The 9,265-nt window shown below is 39.2% G+C and overlaps 1 non-coding gene across 1 annotated transcript; it reads left to right on the top strand.

Annotated features, from left to right (window-relative positions):
• Window positions 1-8,862: 8,862 nt before the first annotated feature.
• On the top strand, window positions 8,863-8,968 carry LOC128284920 (small nucleolar RNA R71). The gene has a single exon (XR_008275339.1). It is a non-coding gene; the product is annotated as a small nucleolar RNA R71 (small nucleolar RNA).
• The last annotated feature ends 297 nt before the right edge of the window (window positions 8,969-9,265 follow it).

Raw genomic sequence — 9,265 nt, 5'->3', positions numbered from 1 at the left:
TGTGTAGGATAGGCAATATAGTAGAATGATATTATGACTATTGTATATAAGCCATACGAAAATGGCATCTGTTGGACGTTTACTTAAAGAAGGGAGTTTAAAATTTTATTCTTCCGATCTTATTCCTAATTTCTGGTAACACCTCATCCTATTCCGGTGACGGTTACGGGATAGGGGTGTTACATCGGTTGTTGATGGCATGATTCGTAACAAGTAAAAAATATTATAATGAAGATCAAACCTAGACTAACTATTATCACAATGAAAAGGTAAGTGTACCTATCGAACAATAGTATAGTAATAGCAAGACCGGGATATCGTACCCAAGGGAACCAAAAGTACTAGTAATAACTATATTTTTATTATTTAACCTAGAAATAAAGAGGGGTTGTTTATTAAACTAATTAACTAAACTAATTAACTAATTAAACTAAAGCAAAGAGAAAATTTGGAAAAAGACTTGAAGAAAAGTAATTAATAGAGATGACACCCAAGGAGGAATCCACCTAGATTTCACTTGTTATCTGACTCTGAACCAAACGATTTATTCACTTGACTTGATCCGTGAGACTCCCTAACCTATATTATTATCTCTTTTGAGACTAATAACGTCTAACCCTCAGTTGAATTAATTGAAATCTCTTTCTTAATTAAAACCCCTAGGGAAGCAGTAACACTATTTCTAGACGTTCGATCAACTCCGCTTAATTATGCCAAATCTACTCTTAAATAGGGACTTTTGCTCCTCTACATAAGCACATCAAATCATGAATCAATACCCAGAATATTAGCTCAAGCATTAAGAACACATAATTAAGAACAAATCAAGTATTTATCATACAGTTCAGATAATAGTAACAAGATCCATCGTAGGTTTCAACCCGCTTAGGTATCTAAGGGGTTTAGTTCATAATAAAATAAGAGTACATCTCAAAAGTATGAAAATAACAAAACATAAAGAAAACTCTAAAACCCCTGAAGGAATTCTGAGAGAGATCTTCAGTCTTGGAGTAGCTTCGGCTTTTGAGATGGATCATCTGGCTTCTTTCAAGTAATTCCCGGCATGTGGTTTTATACTCTAGAAAAGTTCTCGAGAGGACCCCCCCTTTCTAAGTCATACTTAGGGTGTTTATATAGGCTTTGGATTGGCTTTCTTCCTCCCTAAGTATCCTTTTCCGTGTAAAATACAGCTTCTTGAAAAAGGGACACGCCCGTGTGCCATGGCCGTGTGACATGATTGCCAAGCCGTGTTCAATCCGTTAAATTTCACATGACCGTGTGGATCAATGGCCAGGCCATGTGAATTGTGAAAGCCTTGGTCAACACCCTCAAAAGACACGGGCATGTGAGCTGCCCGTGTGGCAAGGCTTAGGACATGTCATCTTTAGTGGAGTAAGTGGGTTAAATCCTAAGTGCCTTTTTCATTTCAGTATATCAAATCATACGTGTGATCTCTACATGTATCATCGAAGCAAGTTCTAGAATAACAATTCAATGTTGACATACTCAAACTACAAAAGAAGTGAGCAAGAAAGAAAGCTATATGCTTAAAAGACTCAAAAATCTCACCAAAAATTTGGGTTTGTGATGTCATTCCTGTATACTTAAGATTTCAAGATAATACCTCAATTTAGGAAAATAATCTAAAAATTTTAGTTCTCAAAATATCAATTTATTATGCTCGATTCTCTAATGTCCTATAATCAAGTAATCATACATAATTCCCATAATCTAATTCATGACATATCAACAATAATTATAGATCAATCCAAATTTATTCGATCAATATTATGAGAAAATCACTTAAGCACAAGACCAAATTCAGGGATTTGAGAATAATGCAAAAAGTTAGGCATCATGTTCATGTTCACCCCCTATACTTAAGATGTACATTGCCCTCAATGTACAAAGATAGAATAATCAAAATAAAGAAAATCATAAGAGGGAAAGAGGTGAAACTCCCTGTTATATGGATGCGGAGCTTGATTCTAAGGCTGGAGTGTTTTGGGAAAGTGGTAGTTGCCACTGTTCTTAGCTAGATGAAGAAATTGGGTCGTTGAACATGTCACTCGTGGGATATTGTTCCCTATTTGTTTCCTCATTCCGTAAAATATTCCTAGCAACTTTTCTTTGAAATCTATAGAATCATGAATAGCTTATTAAGAGTGGGTGTGGAAGAGAGCATAGTGGGATTACTTGTTAGAAATACCAAAAAAATGAAGAAGTAAAATTTACTAATATAGATATTTCTTTCAAAAGAAAATAGTTAAATTGAAATGAAAATAAAAAGATAGGAGGTTCAATGATCCTCGTTAGTAGGGCCCTCAGGTGGTGGTGCTAGAGCGGCAATGTGAAAGTGTTGGCACAGCTACTGCATCATGGACTGTATGTCGTCCATCTGTCTATCACGTCGCCAATCTCGCTCGTGAATCATCTCAAACTGTGTAGTGCAATACTGCTCGAAATGAGTAAGTCGGTCGGAAGGTGTGCCAATTAAGCAGCTGCACGAACTGGTCACTCCCTAGGTGGCGTGGTAGAAGGCTCCTCGTGCTGTGGGGGGACATCATCAGGAACGTCCTCAAGATCTTCCTCATCAATGGCATGAGTGAGACGGTACTGAGGAGGATCAGTCCAAAGTTAGCGCTCGATCATTCTCATGTGTAACATAGTCGTGATGCCCTGTGGGGACATCTGACCTATCAGTGTAAGCGCTGATGACTGGGCCACAGTGTTGAGGAGACCGAAGTGTCTGGTGAGGCGCATCACATAGGGGTTGATAGAGATTACTCCCTTCCAATGCCGCTCGGTCTGATGGTGAATAGTGAAAGTGGTGAAGTATGCCAAGTCAGTCACGTGTGCATTCGCCATGCACCATAAATAGTAGGCATCGTGGGTGTTGACGATGCCGGTGCTCTCTCTCCTTCCGGTTAAGGTGTGCGCCAATATGGCATGGAGATAGCGTAGGGAAAGGGCAAGAGCTGAGGCTTCGAGCAGCTGGGGTCGTAGGTGGAAGAGAGTGGTGCCAAAGCCTTTCAACACAAGGAAGGAGAAATGTGGATATTGCGTGGTAGTGCATTCATGTCCTCCTCCTCCATAAACTCATTAGTGTAAAGTCCCAGAGTGACTCCAAACTCTAGGAAACTCATTACACGAACTAGACCGCCTAATCGGAATTGAACGGTGACGGGGTCGTCATTGTTCGTCATCACCACCTGTAGATGAAAAGTAGAGCATAATTCTAAAGTTAGCTCTAAATAAGTGGGTTCGATAATAACAAAGAACCATTCCCATGGGTCTGTGGATAGGAGGGCGCGGATGGCATCAGCTAGCTGGACTTGCTCCACGGCAGCCCAGTCGATGTAGCGACCTGTAGTGAGGGGTCGCGCTCGTAATATCTGAACTAGCTCCTCCTGCGAAGCTTGCGAAAACTCAACGAATGGGTGCCGAACTTCGACTGTAGCACGTACAGAGGAAGAACCCGGTCCTCTACGTCTTTTTGAGGATGGGACCGCAGCCTTCTTGCCTCTCGATAATAACATAATGTATCTAAAAATGTATGAGCATTGATATAATCTTATGACAGTAGTTCCAAAATGTGTTAACATTTAAAGATATCAAGCGAGAGGTGATAAATTTATATGACTATTCAAAAACATTTACTGGAATCAAAGATGCATCAGCAGTTAAGTAAGAATCCTAAAACTAGTATATGCTATTTAGTAGCTTTAATAGTTCAAATATAGAAAATACTAAAGCAAATTCCTAAATTATTTAGAACAAATTGGTAAGAGTAACAATATTTGTGTAAAGCATAAAGAATACCAATGTAGCAACACAGATTGGAAAAACAAGGGTGAAAAAGTGAACCAAAAGCTACTGTAGGGTGGCGCACGGGCATTTTGGAGGCGAGCACGGGTGTGTGGCATGGGGTACAGCCGTGTGGAGGGAAAATGGAGGTAAAAGAGATTGGAAAGTGAGGATTAATGCAGAGGGAGTAGATTTTAGGATGGTTTGGGGGTTGGAGGAATGAGAATCTGGGGAATGGTGGCCGTAATAGGGAATAGGGAGTGGAGAAGGGGTGATTTCAGCTAGGGTTTTGAAAGGAGGAAGAAGATAAACAATGGTTTGCTTATATAGGGGAGGATCACATGGCCTAGGGCCACGCCCGTGTACTCTAAAGGTGAGCCTGTGTTTTTTGAATTTTGTGATTTAGGTCGTGCCCGGCTACTATCCCACACCTTCTCAGTAAGTCCTTGTATCTCTCCCATGCATCATAAAATGTTTCTAAATCCATCTGCACAAAAGAAGAAATATCATTACGTAATTTAGCCATTTTAGCCTGCAGAAAATATTTTAGTAGAAATTTTTCGGTCATTTGTTCCCAAGTAGTAATTGACCCTCGTGGTAAAGAGTTCAACCATTGTTTAGCTTTGTTCCTTAATGAAAAAGGAAATAACCAAAGACGAATGGTATCATCAGAAACGCCATTGATTTTAAATGTATCACAAAATTCCAGAAAGTTTGCTAAGTGAGCGTTAGGATCTTCATCCTACAAACCATCAAACTGGACAAACTGCTATATCATTTGAATTGTGTGAGGTTTCAGTTCAAAAGTATTTGTAGCTACAGCCAGTCTAACTATGATAGATTCAGTTCCTGTTAGAGAAGGTTTAGCATAATCATACATAGTGCGTGGGGTAGGATTTTGATTAGCTGCAATTGCAGGAGGTAGCTGATTGCCTTGGTTTTCAGCCATCTCTTCGGTTGGGGGTTGAGTATTCTCTTCTTACTCGTTCTCTGTGTATCTTAAGCTTCACCTTATTTCTCTTTGGTTTCTACGAACTGTGAGATCGATTTCTTCGTCAAAAAGTAATGGTCCTGACGGGTTTCTTCTAGTCATAAACTAGGAAAACCTGCCAAGAGAAAGAAAAAGTAAATTAATTAGTAATAATTAAACTGCAAGAAAAAATAAATGGCTAAAGTAATAAAAATTGAGTGTTCCTAATATTTTAGTTCCCTGGCAACAGCGCCAAAAACTTGATCGTATGATTCGTAACAAGTAACAAATATTTATAATGAAGATCAAACCTAGACTAACTATTATCACGACGAAAAGGCAAGCACTATGGCAAGACCGGGATATTGTACCCAAGGGAACCAAAAGTACTAGTAATAACTATCTTTTTATTATTTAACCTAGAAATAAATAGGGGTTGTTTATTAAACTAATTAACTAAACTAATTAACTAATTAAACTAAAGCAAAGAGAAAATTTGGAAAAAGACTTGAAGAAAAGTAATTGATAAAAACGACACCCAAGGAGGAATCCACCTAGATTTCACTTGTTATCTGACTCTGAACCAGACAATTTATTCACTTGACTTGATCCGCGAGACTCCCTAACCTATATTATTATCTCTTTTGAGACTAATAACGTCTAACCCTCAGTTGAATTAATTGAAATCTCTTTCTCAATTAAAACCCCTAGGGAAGCAGTAAATCGATCTATGGACTCCCATATTAGGTTTCACCCTAATTTGGCAAAATCTCGTAACCCTATTTCTAGGCGTTCGATCAGCTCCGCTTAATTATGCCAAACCTACTCTTAGACAGGGACTTTTGCTCCTCTGCATAAGCACATCAAATCATGAATCAATACCCGTAATATTAACTCAAGCATTAAGAACACATAATTAAGAACAAATCAAGCATTTATCATACAATTCAAATGATAATAACAAGATCCATCATAGGTTTCAACCCGCTTAGGTATCTAAGGGGTTTAGTTCATAATAAAATAAGAGTACATTTCAAAAGTATGAAAATAACAAAACATAAAGAAAACTCTAAAACCCCTGAAGGAATTCTGAGAGAGATCTTCAGTCTTGGAGTAGCTCCGGCTTTTGGGATGGATCGTCTAGCTTCCTTCAAGTAATTCCCGGCGTGTGGTTTTATACTCCAGAAAAGTTCTGAAAGGACCCCCTTTCTAAGTCATACTTAGGGTGTTTATATAGGCTTTAGATTGGATTTCTTCCTCCCTACGTATCCTTTTCCGTGTAAAATATAGCTTCTTGAAAAAGGGACACGCCCTTGTGCCACTTCCTTGTGACGTGATTGCCAAGCCGTGTTCTATCCGTTAAATTGCACACGGCCATGTGGGCAATGGCCAGGCCGTGTGAAACGTGAAAGCCTTGGTCAACACCCTCGAAAGACACGGGCGTGTGAGCTGCCTGTGTGGCAAGGCTTAGGCCGTGTCATCTTCTCGATTTGGTTCGTTTTGTCCCTTTTGTGCTCGTTTTTGGCTCTTTTTGACTCTTGGTGCTCTCCTGAGTACACAACATGATATAACCAGATTAAGAGCACCAAAATCGACAAATCTAGTAATAAACATCCATAAATATGCTAAGTATTTGGGGTAAAAATATGTATAATTTGGCGTTTATCAGTTATCAAGAGTGCTCGTACATTGTCAGCCAACTAGACTTGTTCAAGCGCTGTCCAGTCAATACAGCGACCCACACCTAAAGGTCGGGCCCGTAGGATTTGGAATAGTTCCTCCTAATTGACGGGTGGAAATTAAAGGTATGGGTGGCGAATTTCTGTGGTAGGGCCCAAAAGAAGACGCCTCTTTCCGCTTTTTTGAAGTGGGAATGGCAGTTTTCTTGCCACGTGAGCTTGACATGGTATACCTGCAAGAAGAACAAAGAATATAACATAACTAACGAAATCAAGAAGTAATCATGAATATAGTTAAACTAACCAGTCCGACCAACAATATTCAGCAGTTTAATCTAAATGATAGAAGTTTATATAGCAATTGACATAATAAAAGCATGATTATTTTCAACATAAAATGACTAAACTAGACTCTTATGGGAACACACGAAAAGAATGAATGTATCAGAAAGCATTGACTAAAATGGCAAAGAATAAACGTATAAGCATGACTATAGTGAGAACTATGAATATAAATAAAAAATCTGCCAAATAAAACCATAAGAATCATAAATTTAGTAAAAGAGATGAAGAAAATAGAGAGAAAAGAGTAAACAAACGCTAAAAAGATGAGAATGGGTGTCGAAAATTGAGTTTAAAGGCGGCGCACGGGCGTGGCAGGGAGGTAGTGTGGACTTACAACGGCTAGGGTTAGGGATTTTGGGTGAAGAAGTTAATGAATAGTGAAGGGTATTTATAGATTTTGGGACACACGGCCAAGGGACACGCCCGTGTTCCCCAATTTTTTCCCGTGTGATTCGCGAATTTTAAATTTGGAAAAGATAGACACGACCGTGTTGCACGACCGTGTCTGTCTACGTTCACTTCTCCCACGCCCATGTTAATATGACAGGTTCGACCACGAGTTTTAGACACGGGCGTGGCGAATGCCCATGCTATTTTCTTAGGTTTAACCACGATTCTACGACATGGGTGTTTTGGTAGATTCATCAACGGTCCTAACGTACGGGCGTGGTGACTTATTGCATCCCATGTTGGGAAAAATTTCACCCTGTTTTCACATGGCCTAAGGCACGCCCGTGTGCCTGGCCGTGTGTGCTTTAGAAAGCCTACATTCCATGAGTCGGTTAGTATGTTAGATGTTAAAACTAAAATTTAAAGAAATTAATATTGTTAGTGCTCAGGTTGCCTCCTAAGAATCGCTTATTTATAGTCTAAGCTCGACTTACCTCTCTAGTGAATGGTTATGGTGGTTCGAGGAGTTTATACTCCTCATTCCTACTATGAATCCGATCAAGATAATGTTTTAGACGGGTATTGTTTACCTTAAAGGTGTCGAATTTAGGATGACTTACCTCGACTGTACCAAATGGGAAAATGCTAAGTACCGTAAGAGGAATTTCTTCATTCGGTTTGGCAGTGTTAGTGTGAGGATCTGCTGCATCTAATGAAACTTTATCTCCAACCTTAAGTTGATTTGGTGAGGCATTGAGCTCATTCTGGCGTAGTTTTGGTTCATTGTGTTTTCTCGGTTTAAATGTCAGCCATTCATCTGACTCCTCAATTTATAATATTCATTCTTCATGTGTAGATCCTTTGTTGTGGATTGAACATGGCTCATGTGTTTCCTTCGAACTTATTTCCTGCAAAATAGGTTGCACCATATGATCAGTCTCAGTAGAACAATTTGTGTTAGATTCAGTGTTGCTTGGCAAGCTACCTTGTGGTCGTTCAGAAATTAACTTGGCAAGCTATCCAATCTGAGTTTCGAGCCCCTAGATTGATGCTTGTTAATTTTTGAGTGCCATCTCGATATTCTAAAAATAAGTCTCTGACACTGAGATGAATTTGGTTAGCTTCTCCTCAAGGTTCGGCTTTTTCTCCTGCTGGTATGGTGGTTACTGAAAGCCTAGAGGGGGTGGTGGTTTCTAATTTCCCTGGCCTCCCCTTGAAAAATTCAGGTGATTCCTCTAACCTGCATTGTAAGTGTTGCTATAAGGATTGTTTTGAGATCGAGGATTATTACCCATGTAATTTAACTGCTCGTTCTCCATGTTGTGGCCATAAGGTGGGTATTCTGAATTGCTCGATCCACCTACATTTGCTTCGCACTTCATTACTGGGTGAACCTGTGAAGAACTAAGAAAACCATCAATTTTCTTATTCAAGAGTTCTATCTGATTAGAGAGCATGGTGACTGAATCGATGTTATAAACACCAGTTGTTTTTGTTAGCTTTGTCCTCATGATTTGCCACTGATAGTTATTCAGTGACATCTCCTCTATAAACTCATAAGCATCTTCAGGTGTTTTATTATTTATGGTTCCACCAGCAGCTGCATCAACCATTTGTCGAGTCGAAGGATTCAGGCCATTATGAAAGGTTTGAATCTGTAGCCAGAGTTGTAACCCATGGTAAAGGCATCGTCTCGAGAGATCCTTGTATCTCTCCCATGCATCGTAGAGTGTCTCTAAATCTATCTGCACAAAAGAAGAGATATCATTATGTAATTTAGTTGTTTTAGCCGACAGAAAATATTTTAATAAAAACTTTTCAGTCATTTGTTCCCAAGTAGTGATTGACCCTCGCGGTAACGAATTCAGCCACTGTTTAGCTTTGTTTCTCAAAGAAAAAGGGAATAACCGAAGGCAAATGGCTTCATTAGAAATGCCATTAATTTTAAATGTATCACATAGTTCTAAAAAGTTTGCTAAGTGAGCGTTGGGATCTTCGTCCTGCAAACCATCAAACGAAACAAATTGTTGTATCATTTGAATTGTGTTAGGTTTCAGTTCAAAAGTATTTGCAG

Source organism: Gossypium arboreum, chromosome 11 (assembly GCF_025698485.1).
Source record: "Gossypium arboreum isolate Shixiya-1 chromosome 11, ASM2569848v2, whole genome shotgun sequence".
In the NCBI taxonomy this organism is placed as follows: domain Eukaryota; kingdom Viridiplantae; phylum Streptophyta; class Magnoliopsida; order Malvales; family Malvaceae; genus Gossypium; species Gossypium arboreum.
Note: the sequence above shows the minus strand (reverse complement) of the source record. Positions and strands in the feature narration are given on the sequence as shown.